The sequence below is a fragment of the Topomyia yanbarensis genome, chromosome 1 (genome assembly GCF_030247195.1).
Source record: "Topomyia yanbarensis strain Yona2022 chromosome 1, ASM3024719v1, whole genome shotgun sequence".
NCBI classification, from domain to species: domain Eukaryota; kingdom Metazoa; phylum Arthropoda; class Insecta; order Diptera; family Culicidae; genus Topomyia; species Topomyia yanbarensis.
Genome location: NC_080670.1, coordinates 127456843 through 127470391, shown reverse-complemented (window position 1 = coordinate 127470391; position 13549 = coordinate 127456843).

Sequence of the window (13549 nt, the reverse complement as noted above, 5' to 3'; positions counted from 1 at the left end):
TTTTCCAACAACAACTTTTGACATATTTTTATAATTTATACTATTTGCAGTCAAAAATACAATTTTCTTTTTGAATATAGTTCTATACGCCATTTTAAATCGAAATGCTCATAACAAAAAATTTCTGAAATGTAGTAGTTCTCGAGATATTTTAACTTTTGTTTTAACAACACAATTATTTTGTTTTATTACGACCTTTTCATAAGTTATTCGCGTTTCTCCATCAACAATAATAGGTTTTTAAAAAGGCCCATAACCTTTCCTGCAATTTTTTCTTTGACATCAAGGCGATATTGTAAATCTTTTGAAAGTTACATGAAAGCAACCAAAATATGATTCAACTATATAGTTTAATCATCAGGTAAAAATAGAACTTACCGTGATGGGGATTCATCGTTGCAGCGTTGGGTGAAAGCTGCCGACACCGTGCAAATCAGCAACACATGTGACCATATTGTCACACACGCTGAGACAGTCACAATAGTCGATAAAATAAAATCACTCAGGCAGGCAATTGGTGAGGGAACAAACAAAACTGGCTCATTCAATGAGTTTCAACGTCGCAAATGCTTAGTGTGGAAGTTTACCGTGACTTAACTTTTTGTCGGTTCCGACAGCATGAAGTAACAAGTTACTTTACGCTTGTTCGGACATGCCGTAGACTCAGGTGATTCGCATTTCTAATGCCAAAAGACCCTGACCACTACGGCAGCAGACAAAGGGTTAAGTCGCCGGTGAGCTCTAAGCTTGCATATATGATCCTTCCACGCTTTTCTAAACTTTCTCCTTTCAACACCTTGCTCTCCCTTGAGTACTATGGCTCTAAATATTGAAAAATATACTTCACCTTCCAGTCCCTTGCTAATTAAATGCCGAAAAAACTGTTGACAAATTAACTCAATAGGTCGTTAACAAAAATGGTTAACAAAAAAATGGTAAAAATAGAACTTACCGTGATGGGGATTCATCGTTGCAGCGTTGGGTGAAAGCTGCCGACACCGTGCAAATCAGCAACACATGTGACCATATTGTCACACACGCTGAGACAGTCACAATAGTCGATAAAATAAAATCACTCAGGCAGGCAATTGGTGAGGGAACAAACAAAACTGGCTCATTCAATGAGTTTCAACGTCGCAAATGCTTAGTGTGGAAGTTTACCGTGACTTAACTTTTTGTCGGTTCCGACAGCATGAAGTAACAAGTTACTTTACGCTTGTTCGGACATGCCGTAGACTCAGGTGATTCGCATTTCTAATGCCAAAAGACCCTGACCACTACGGCAGCAGACAAAGGGTTAAGTCGCCGGTGAGCTCTAAGCTTGCATATATGATCCTTCCACGCTTTTCTAAACTTTCTCCTTTCAACACCTTGCTCTCCCTTGAGTACTATGGCTCTAAATATTGAAAAATATACTTCACCTTCCAGTCCCTTGCTAATTAAATGCCGAAAAAACTGTTGACAAATTAACTCAATAGGTCGTTAACAAAAATGGTTAACAAAAAAATGGTAAAAATAGAACTTACCGTGATGGGGATTCATCGTTGCAGCGTTGGGTGAAAGCTGCCGACACCGTGCAAATCAGCAACACATGTGACCATATTGTCACACACGCTGAGACAGTCACAATAGTCGATAAAATAAAATCACTCAGGCAGGCAATTGGTGAGGGAACAAACAAAACTGGCTCATTCAATGAGTTTCAACGTCGCAAATGCTTAGTGTGGAAGTTTACCGTGACTTAACTTTTTGTCGGTTCCGACAGCATGAAGTAACAAGTTACTTTACGCTTGTTCGGACATGCCGTAGACTCAGGTGATTCGCATTTCTAATGCCAAAAGACCCTGACCACTACGGCAGCAGACAAAGGGTTAAGTCGCCGGTGAGCTCTAAGCTTGCATATATGATCCTTCCACGCTTTTCTAAACTTTCTCCTTTCAACACCTTGCTCTCCCTTGAGTACTATGGCTCTAAATATTGAAAAATATACTTCACCTTCCAGTCCCTTGCTAATTAAATGCCGAAAAAACTGTTGACAAATTAACTCAATAGGTCGTTAACAAAAATGGTTAACAAAAAAATGGTAAAAATAGAACTTACCGTGATGGGGATTCATCGTTGCAGCGTTGGGTGAAAGCTGCCGACACCGTGCAAATCAGCAACACATGTGACCATATTGTCACACACGCTGAGACAGTCACAATAGTCGATAAAATAAAATCACTCAGGCAGGCAATTGGTGAGGGAACAAACAAAACTGGCTCATTCAATGAGTTTCAACGTCGCAAATGCTTAGTGTGGAAGTTTACCGTGACTTAACTTTTTGTCGGTTCCGACAGCATGAAGTAACAAGTTACTTTACGCTTGTTCGGACATGCCGTAGACTCAGGTGATTCGCATTTCTAATGCCAAAAGACCCTGACCACTACGGCAGCAGACAAAGGGTTAAGTCGCCGGTGAGCTCTAAGCTTGCATATATGATCCTTCCACGCTTTTCTAAACTTTCTCCTTTCAACACCTTGCTCTCCCTTGAGTACTATGGCTCTAAATATTGAAAAATATACTTCACCTTCCAGTCCCTTGCTAATTAAATGCCGAAAAAACTGTTGACAAATTAACTCAATAGGTCGTTAACAAAAATGGTTAACAAAAAAATGGTAAAAATAGAACTTACCGTGATGGGGATTCATCGTTGCAGCGTTGGGTGAAAGCTGCCGACACCGTGCAAATCAGCAACACATGTGACCATATTGTCACACACGCTGAGACAGTCACAATAGTCGATAAAATAAAATCACTCAGGCAGGCAATTGGTGAGGGAACAAACAAAACTGGCTCATTCAATGAGTTTCAACGTCGCAAATGCTTAGTGTGGAAGTTTACCGTGACTTAACTTTTTGTCGGTTCCGACAGCATGAAGTAACAAGTTACTTTACGCTTGTTCGGACATGCCGTAGACTCAGGTGATTCGCATTTCTAATGCCAAAAGACCCTGACCACTACGGCAGCAGACAAAGGGTTAAGTCGCCGGTGAGCTCTAAGCTTGCATATATGATCCTTCCACGCTTTTCTAAACTTTCTCCTTTCAACACCTTGCTCTCCCTTGAGTACTATGGCTCTAAATATTGAAAAATATACTTCACCTTCCAGTCCCTTGCTAATTAAATGCCGAAAAAACTGTTGACAAATTAACTCAATAGGTCGTTAACAAAAATGGTTAACAAAAAAATGGTAAAAATAGAACTTACCGTGATGGGGATTCATCGTTGCAGCGTTGGGTGAAAGCTGCCGACACCGTGCAAATCAGCAACACATGTGACCATATTGTCACACACGCTGAGACAGTCACAATAGTCGATAAAATAAAATCACTCAGGCAGGCAATTGGTGAGGGAACAAACAAAACTGGCTCATTCAATGAGTTTCAACGTCGCAAATGCTTAGTGTGGAAGTTTACCGTGACTTAACTTTTTGTCGGTTCCGACAGCATGAAGTAACAAGTTACTTTACGCTTGTTCGGACATGCCGTAGACTCAGGTGATTCGCATTTCTAATGCCAAAAGACCCTGACCACTACGGCAGCAGACAAAGGGTTAAGTCGCCGGTGAGCTCTAAGCTTGCATATATGATCCTTCCACGCTTTTCTAAACTTTCTCCTTTCAACACCTTGCTCTCCCTTGAGTACTATGGCTCTAAATATTGAAAAATATACTTCACCTTCCAGTCCCTTGCTAATTAAATGCCGAAAAAACTGTTGACAAATTAACTCAATAGGTCGTTAACAAAAATGGTTAACAAAAAAATGGTAAAAATAATCATCAGACCCTATGGTTAAATAATATTTTGGTTACTTTCATGTAGCTTTCAAATGGTTTACAATATTGCCTTGATGTCAAAGGAAAAGTTGTAGGAAAGTTGATGGGCCTTTTGAAAAACCTATTATTATTGATAGAGAAACGCGAATAACTTATGAAAAGGTCGTAATAAAACAAAATAATTGTGTTGTTAAAACAAAAGTTAAAATATCTCGAGAAATATTACATTTCAGAAAATTTTTGTTATGAGCATTTCGATTTAAAAAGGCGTTTAGAATCATATTCAAAAAGAAAATTGTATTTTTGACTGCAAATAGTATGAATTATAAAAATATGTCAAAAGTTGTTGCTAAGAAAACTTTTTTATTGAAAGCTTCTCCATGCTCCAAATACACTGAAAAATTTGCTTTTACGTCTTTAAAACGATAAACATTAGATTTTTGACATTTTATGATGGGGTAACGCGAATAACTTTTGAAAAGAGCATAATTACAGGAATTAATTGTTTTTGATGGAGCAAAATTCCAAATATCTCGAAAACTATCGGATGTTGGAAGATTTTTGTTAAATACATTTTGATTTTAAATGATTCTTAGAATTATATTCAGTGATAAAATTACAATTTTGTATGTCAATTAGTATGAAATTTTAAAACATGTATGAAGTTAATGTTCGAAAAACTTTTTTACCGATAAGTTCTCCATCATGCAATCACATTCAAAATGTTTCTTTTCTCTTTAGGTTTTCGTAGACAAAATAGAAAAATTAAAAAATGGGGTTTTTCGCAATTTAAATTTTTAACATAAATTTTTGTTTTTTTGAAAAATGACAACATTTTTTTCAGTGTATATTTTTTTTGGATAGAAGCATTTATACCCTGTAACTCGTTCTCAGATAGTTTTGCTGTATAAAATACAGTGAACGAACAAAAAAAAAATTGAAATTTCTACACGTAGAAACGTTTACGCTCTTTTGAAAAATTGCTCTTGCATCAAAATATTCTAATTGCCAGAGAATATCATGGAGATTCATACACCGAACACACCTGCAAAGTTTCGTTGGAATCTACGATGGTCATATTTTGCGGTCGGCCGGTTTCTCATGGAATCCCTCCTCTGCGGATTCGATTCTGTGGACGTGTGTTGGATGCCCAAGGAAGTATCATGCAGGCCTCATTGGAGTTACCGTGCAGCGGGGATCACTAAGGAGAAAGGACAGGAGATTGGTTGATGTCAACTCGTATATACTGCCATGCTGCGACTCGTGTCAGGAACTACTACATGGGAAAATTGATTTCAACGGACTCGCCGAGCAGAAAAAAACTTCTGGAAAAACAAATACGGGAGAATACTGAAGTGATTCATCAACTAACATTTCAGAAAAACAAGCCGGACGTAGTACATGAGGCGCTCGAAGGCCTAGAAATACTTCTCACCACTGTTAAACAAGAATTGATTGCAATCAACAAAAATAGTAGTCTAGCCGGCAGTGTTATTGCAATAAAAAACCTCGTTACCTCTCTGATTGACACAGCAATTAAGTCAACATCAGATAGTGTATACGAATCATTAAAAACAGTTACTTCGGAATTATCCGCTGATTTGCGTGACATGAACGCGGAAATAAGTCAGCTTAGTCAGCTGTCTTTAGACACAGCCAACAGCAATCCTATGAACCCAAATTCCACCCTAGGATACGAGATTCTCGACGAGTTGAAGTCGGTTTCAGCTGCCCTCAATGAAAACAAAAGCACCAGGCAACTACAGTCGTCACATGAATCAACGTTGCTGCCAGAAATTCTCAACGAAGTCAAATCGATGTCAGCATATTCGTCGCTGTTGTGCTATCTTATGACAAGCGCCATTTAGCTCATTTCGAGAAAAACGATTTTTAAAGTTTGAAATTGAATATCTTGAAACTTATAAATGGTATAAACAATTCAAAGAAGACAATTGATGCTTCTATCTATTCTTTATTAATCTCTCAAATATTATGAAGATCGGTTGACTATGTTGCGAGCTTTGACTATGAATGTAAACAAAAGTCGCACTCACACGTGTCATAGGTGTGTATAGATGACAAAATTTGTATGGCGTGTCATAATCGTGCATGGAAAATTTTCCATGGAAAAAAATCATCAATTATTAACTTTTATTCATATCTTTGGTTGAATTTGGCCTACAAACAATCGGTGAGATGCATTTTAAAGGAAATGAGTCAGAGAATCTAGCAAAAATAGTTATTTTTGGTTACAGTGTTGCCAAATATGCTATATTTCCAGTTAAAAACTAAAACTATATTTTTCACACAATTCGTGTAATTTTGTTTTGAAAGTAATTATGCCATTGTGTTCTTTAGATAGTTTTACACATAAAACATTTTATATATCAAGATACCCTGAGTTAATCCCCAGACACAGTCATTTGAAGCAAAAAATTCAAAATTTCTCATCATGTTTTTGATATGTCTCAGTAACCAAGCAGAATATCAAAATTCTGAAAACGCCACTTTGTAGAGATTTTTAGACACGTGATGTGGCATATCTAACTCAGTTTACCCCAAAATGGCGTTTGTCATAAGATAGCACAACAGCGACGATATGTATATGCGAATAATAAGAGCGCGCAATTGCTATCGCCGAATGACTCACGCCCCAGTTTGGAAGTTGAACTAAATAACGATATTAACTCAGGATGGCGTTTCTTGGGCACGAAAAAAGTATGGAAAGCTGACTGGAGTGAGTACGATGCGCGAGAAATAAATCGATTGAATCAACAAAAACAGGCGGATAAGGCTAGAAAGCGTAAAAAGAAACAAATATTTAGAAACCGGAATACTAATATTAAAAACAACAACAACAATATTTTTCCACCTGATTGGAGACCCACTGCAACAATAAACGATCGTTATTATGGCCCGCCGGTCAATTTTTCCAATCGCAACTTCTTTAATCGTGCCAGTAGCTCCAGTCATAACCAAAACCGTCATCCCAATCATAGTGCAACACGAATCTTCTACCACCGGATAGAGTGCTTCTTGCAGCAGCCAAGGATCGTTTTTCCGGCCTATCTACAAATTATATTCCATCGATTCAATTTACAAGAGGCGAGATTTTGAATCCCTACCCAGCACGTGATACATCAAGATCATCGCAACAATTAAATGCAGTGAACACGGAATGTTCGCCATCATCATCACCATGTGAGGCATGCCGCTTTCAACATTCGTGTTTTCGGTAGTTTCGACACTTTCCTTAAAAGAAGAAAAAGACGAGTGTGCTGTTGAGCACAGTGTTTTCCAAGAATTAGGTAATGATGGTAAACTTTCAAATACAAAAAAGACTGCGACAGAATTATTAATGTATTGTCAAAATTTTAATAGGATGAAAAGTCCAGCAAAAATGGCAGAAATTTATAAACGTATATTAAGGTTCGTCATATTTGGTTATATTAGGAACTGAAGCCAGCTGGGATGACAGCGTAAAAAGTGAAGAAATTTTCGGCAGTGGTTTTAACGTATTCAGAGACGACCGAAATCTTCACGAATCTCAAAAGAAGTCTGGTGGGGGAGTTCTTGTGGGTGTCTCGGCTCAATTTAATTCAGAAATTCTATTCACAGTGAAGTTTAAGGAATTTGAACATGTGTGGGTTAAAACATTGCCGACGAAATGCATGTTTTTGCCCCTGTATATTTCCCACCAGAGCATGCTAATATAACATCGTACGAAGCTTTTTTCCAAATTGCTGAACAAATTTTATCTGAACTCCCAGCAGAGGTTAAAGTTCACATTTACGGAGACTTTAACCAACGCAACGCAGATTTTATTCCGGACTCTGAAAACGAAGATATTTTAATCCCAGTCGTGGAAGAAAACGAAACATTGCAGTATATTTTCGACAAAACTGCTAGCATAGGACTAAATCAAATAAATCACGTAAAAATCGACAGAATTGCTATCTTGATCTTTTATTTACAAACAGTCACGAAGACTTCTGAATCTCTAACTCCTTTGTGGAAAAATGAAGCATTTCATACTGCTATTGAATTTTTCTTATTCATCCATGAAATTCAAAAACCCAGCGATTGTGACTTTGAGGAAGTCTTTGAATACCTTAAAGCCAATTATGACAATATCAGGCGGAAGCTAAGTAGTGTCGACTGGCAAAATACCCTTAGAAATGAAGGAAATATTGTAACCGCTGTGGACGTATTTTACAAAATTATTTTCAAGATAATTCATGAAGAGGTGCCTATTAAGAAAAAAAGACGACACGGCAACTCTTGTGAGCGTATGTGGTCCGGAATTCCACTAATCTCGTCTTTCATGGATGTGTCGAAGAAAACAGTAGATCAGAAGTATTTATGAAATGCACACGGTTGGGATAGTAAGAAGAAGGATTAATATTTTGCGCCAAGGTACAGGGACATAAAACGGGTCTGAGAATTGAGCTCAAGAAGCCTTTCGAAGTTTTCAATCACCACCGGGTTCAAGATATCGCATCGAATGAACAATCGATATGAGAGTTCCCAAAATCGATTTTTCAACGGGAGAACGCCCGACAGCACTTCGAGACTCATCGTATGGGTCGACTGCATGCATCCTAAGGCGATACGCAAACAACGATACTGAATTCTTTCGAATTTGATGAAATGTATGTTCGCGGCGGAGCGAAAGCAGAAGCATCTGTATTCCATTACCGACAGTATCGTTGTTTGATACAACCTAATTAGGTCTCCTGGGTGGGCACCCCACCATGTTCCGGTTATTGTACGAAGAAAGTTGATGTTTTGCTGGCATTTCTGTTTCAGATACCGAATATGGCATCCCCAAGTACCTTTCGAGTCGAACCAGACCCCTAGATATTTTACTGTGAAGACCTGAGCGATAGTTTGACCCATTAATAGAAGCTGTAGTTGTGCTGGTTCACGCTTCCTAGAAAATACAACTAGCTCAGTTTTATCCGTAGAGAATTCGATACCCAGCTTAACCCATTATATCCTAGCGTATGAAATTTCATACGCAGAACTATCCGTCGTTTAACGCGTATTTACTGCAGAATTTTGGCATCTAACTGCTTTATTATTGCACTAATGGGATCATTGCACCTCATATTTCATTGTGTAATAAGACAACTGCCATTTTTTATAATTTTGTTTACATTTTTGAACCGTGTATAGTTGGGGAAAATGGCGGCTGAAAAGTAAGCAATACATTTAATTGAATTTTATTGTTGGAATTCGTGATAATAATTCCATTGTGTGACAAAACGTTCCTACAGGTGTAAAAGAAGTGTTTTTTTTATCTGAAAATCCGAAGAAATATGTCAAACAACTTAAAATTTATTGTTTTTATTTAAGCGTACGAAATTTTTTGCACGAGATATTTTCATTCTCAAACACATTTTAAGCGGTGATTTTATTTTTCCCATAATCTTTGATACATTTTTTGGTGGAATTGAAGATATCACTGCATTTGGCTCACTCTTTGAAATCCCTGGGTTATAATGGGTTAATAGCCCAAGCAGACAAATTGTCCAAGGTATTCTGTAATGGTCCTTGTAGATCGACAGCTTTGGGTCCCGTTACAGAAACCACACCATCGTCTGCAAGTTGCCTTAAAGTGCAGGAATTGTCAAGACATTCATCAATGTCGTTGACATAGAAATTGTATAAAAGAGGCTTAGACATGAACCCTGGGGAAGGCCCATGTAGCTAAATCGTGATGTCGATAAGTCACCATGCGAAAAATGCATGTGCTTTTCCGACAACAAGTTTAGTAAAAAGTTGTTTAAAGTCGCTGAAAGACCATGCTGGTGCAGCTTCTCTGAAAGAATGTTGATCGAAACTGAATCAAAAGCCCCCTTAATATCTAGGAACACTGATGCCTTCTGCTCTTTGCTAGCATAGGCCATTTGAATTTCAGTTGAGAGCAACGCAAGACAATCGTACTTATTTTATTCGTTTCATTCTTTGGATTCACTCTGATCAGTTTATTCTTTTTGTGCATTTTACTCATATCATTCATTGTTTTCATTGTATGCATTTTATTCATATTTTCCAGTTTCTTCATTTTAATAATCTACTTTTTCAGTTTTAATCATTTCATCCAAATAATTTTTTTGATTCAATTTATTTCTTTATATTAATTTATAACCTTTTACCATTGTTCAATTTTTCATTTTAATCAATGCATTTAATTTTGCTCATTTTCTTCTTTTTATTCATTTTATCACTTCAGCTCATTTTGTTTATTTAATTCGTTTGTTTTATTTATGCATTTCATTTATTTTTTACTTTATTCATTTTGTTCATCCATTCTTTTTATTCATTTGATCCATTTCATTAATTTGATTCATTGTATTCACTGGATGAATTAAATCAATTTGATTCATTTAATTCATTTGATTAATTTGATTAATTTGATTCATGTGATTCATGTGATTCATTTGATTCATTTGATTCATATGATTCATATGATTCATATGGTTCATATGATTCATATGATTCATAAGATTCATATGATTCATATGATTCATTTGATTCATTTGATTCATTCGATTCATTTGATTCATATGATTTATTTGATTCATTTGATTGGTGTGATTCATTTGATTAATTTGATTCATTTGATTCATTTAATTCATTTGATTCATTTGATTTATTTAATCCATTTGATATATTTGATTCATTTGATTTATTTGATTCATTTGATTAATTCAATTAATTTGATTCATTTGATTCATTTTATTCATATCTTTAATTTTATGCATTTCAATCATTCGTTTTATTTCATTCAATTTGTTAGTATGAGTCAATTTATTCTATTAATCTTATAACTATTTCTAAATATAATCTTAATTTTTATGTAATAACCTAATCTAATTTGATTCGTGTATATTATAATTCTGATTTCCATTAATTTTTCTACTCATTTTATGAATATAAAAACCTATTGTTTCATTTTTTGCTTTACTTTTTTATTTCGGTCGTTTTGTTGATTTCTATAATTTATTCAGTTTATTCGAGATTTTATTCGTGCAAGTCTAGAAACTGTTTTCATCCCACCTCTAGTTGGGTGCCTACTTCTCGTGAGTTCTGCAAACTAATCCAATAGTGAAATGTGTAAGAAATGTCTCATCTCACTGCTAGGTGGATTAAATCGGTTTTTATTATTCAGTCCACTATGTCCGAGAGTTTTATAATTCCAGTGCTGTGATTATTCTCGAACTGAAACAAAGGAACACTTGGGTTTTTTGATGTTCCTGGAAGTGCTGGGAACTCCTTCTCTGAGCTTAATCCTCCGAGACCAGGAGCTAATTGCTTTGGTTTGGTTGCAACACTTCCAATAGATGTCACTTTCGGAGCCCCGTCAAGGTACATCTTCTGGCCTTTACAAGGAACTTTAGGAGAGGAAATGTTCCTCCTCTTCTTATAACTTCTAGACACCCTAGTAGATGTTCCCTCTTGTGGGTTACCAGCCTCGCCCTCGTCAGGAGGCAAGTGAGCATAGATGTTTGTTGAGGATGTTGGCGTAGCATTCTTTAACATTTCTGCGAAAGAATGTGGATTGTCCCGCAAGGGAACGTTTCAGCTTATCCCCGCGTAGTTTGTACGCGGCACATGCCGATATATCATGCAGACTCTCCGCACAATAAGGACACTTTTCGGCTTGCTTACTGCACGAATCATCTAGATGATTCTCCCCGCATTTTCCACAGCGGGCCTTATTGCTACAATGGGTGGCTGTGTGACCCAATTGTTTACACTTTGTTCAATTCATGACCCGCGGCACAAACAGACGCACAGGCAGACGAACCTTGTGCAAGAGGACGAAATTTGGCAAAGCGGTACCAGCGAAGGTCACACGATAAGAGTTTGATTGGGGGTACGTTTTTGAACCATCCCCCGCAACTACTACTGAGTGCAAACGTTTGCACTCAAGTATTTTCACTGGCTGAAGTAAGCGGTCTCCAAAACGGTCAGCATATTCTCGCACGTCAAACTCTCATCGGTGACGACGCCTTCGGATTGTACCTTTACAGCTGGAATATACACGTTATAATCCCGCGTAAAGTTCTCACAGCAAGCAATATCGTTTGCCTGCTTTGAGTTGGCTAGCAACACCCTTACCTTGTCCGAGTGGACCTTTGAAATTTCGGTCACAGCCGAGAACCGTTCTGTCAGGTCTTGTTGAAGAAGATTCAGTGATTTAGTCTTGGGCCGAAAGAAGACCACAAATGGACCAGTTGAGAGTTCTGGATAGCATTTGGGCCAGGGGGGAGCCTTAGAAGCTTATACAGCTGGCTATTGTTTAATTCTCACACGCGAACAAAAGACTGAGGACCGAACCAAACTGGCTAAATAACCTTGAATGCGGATTAGCACTACACTTTATCGCCACACACAGCACTACGGACTAGAAAAAACAACTTCTGTCTCGATGAAGAGCCCGAAAACGAGTGCAAATTTAAGTTGTTTGAAAGACATTATAGCGAAATTTTTACTTTTTTTGCTTTCATCGGAGTATCGGTTTGAATCGGAATTTGCTATGTGATCGCACGCCACAACCTGTAACTCCGGAACCGGAAGTCGGATCGTGATGAAATTAAATAGCCATTTACGGGGGCGCAACAACTTTCATTTGAGACTAAGTTTGGTTGAATCGGTCAAGCCAACTCCGAGAAACCGATGTGACTGTTATTCTGAATTTGGATGCTTCCGCCGGGGCTTCCAGAACCGATGATGGTGACCAATGTGGCCAAAGAGACTTTGAATGGCTGTTAATGACCTAATACTACAAATCGAAGCAGTTGTGGTCATATTTTGGAAAATGTTTCACCTTTATACATTCATTGCAGAATTTAAGCTTAAGCCCTTTGCGATTAATAACGCACACCTACGCCCGCGATCAACGAACGTTTAAGCACTTACGAAGTTACAAACGTCCGTTGCGGTCACGTCCGGAAACCGTTACCCTCTGTCCTAATAACTTAGATCAATACATTCAGTAGGACCAATAAAAAAATAACGCTCATATGTTACGAGACAACACGTTCCACGGCGACATATCCGGGAACTCTAGTGATATGGAAAACCTAACTTTCTTCTAGCATGTGAGCCGTACACCAAAAATAAAGTATTGGATTCACGGTCCGCGCGCGATCATTCAAGAACACACGCGAATGTGCGAAAGGCACACGGTTTTAAAAAACAATTTATATACGCGAAGTTACATACAAGTTAGCACACGCGACATACAAACGCACACGCGATCGAACACGTTAACGTACAAATGCTCGAGTTCTTCGCGATGATACACGCGATCGCGAAGTCCCTACGCCCGACATACCTGAACCGTACAATGAATGTCACATTCAGAATCACGGCTCGCTACAATTGGTCTAAAGCAGTGTTTTATTGGGCGCCATTGCCTGTCTCGTTTGCAAATTGTAGCATGTGATTTTGACGGGGAGCCTTTCAGAGAATCTAGCTCTACAGCTCCAGTAGGACAACTCTTGAAAAAAAAAGAATTTATGCATGCAAGCACATGCGACATATACATTAACATACGAACGCTTACGCCCTTCGCGATAATATACGCACACTTACGTTCGCGATCTCGCAAACTTGATAATATCGGTGAATCGGTCTCGTCCGGAAATCTTTATCCTCCGTCCTAGCAACTTAGGGGCCGTTCATAAACGTGGACTCATAGGGTGGACGGGTGGTCTAGC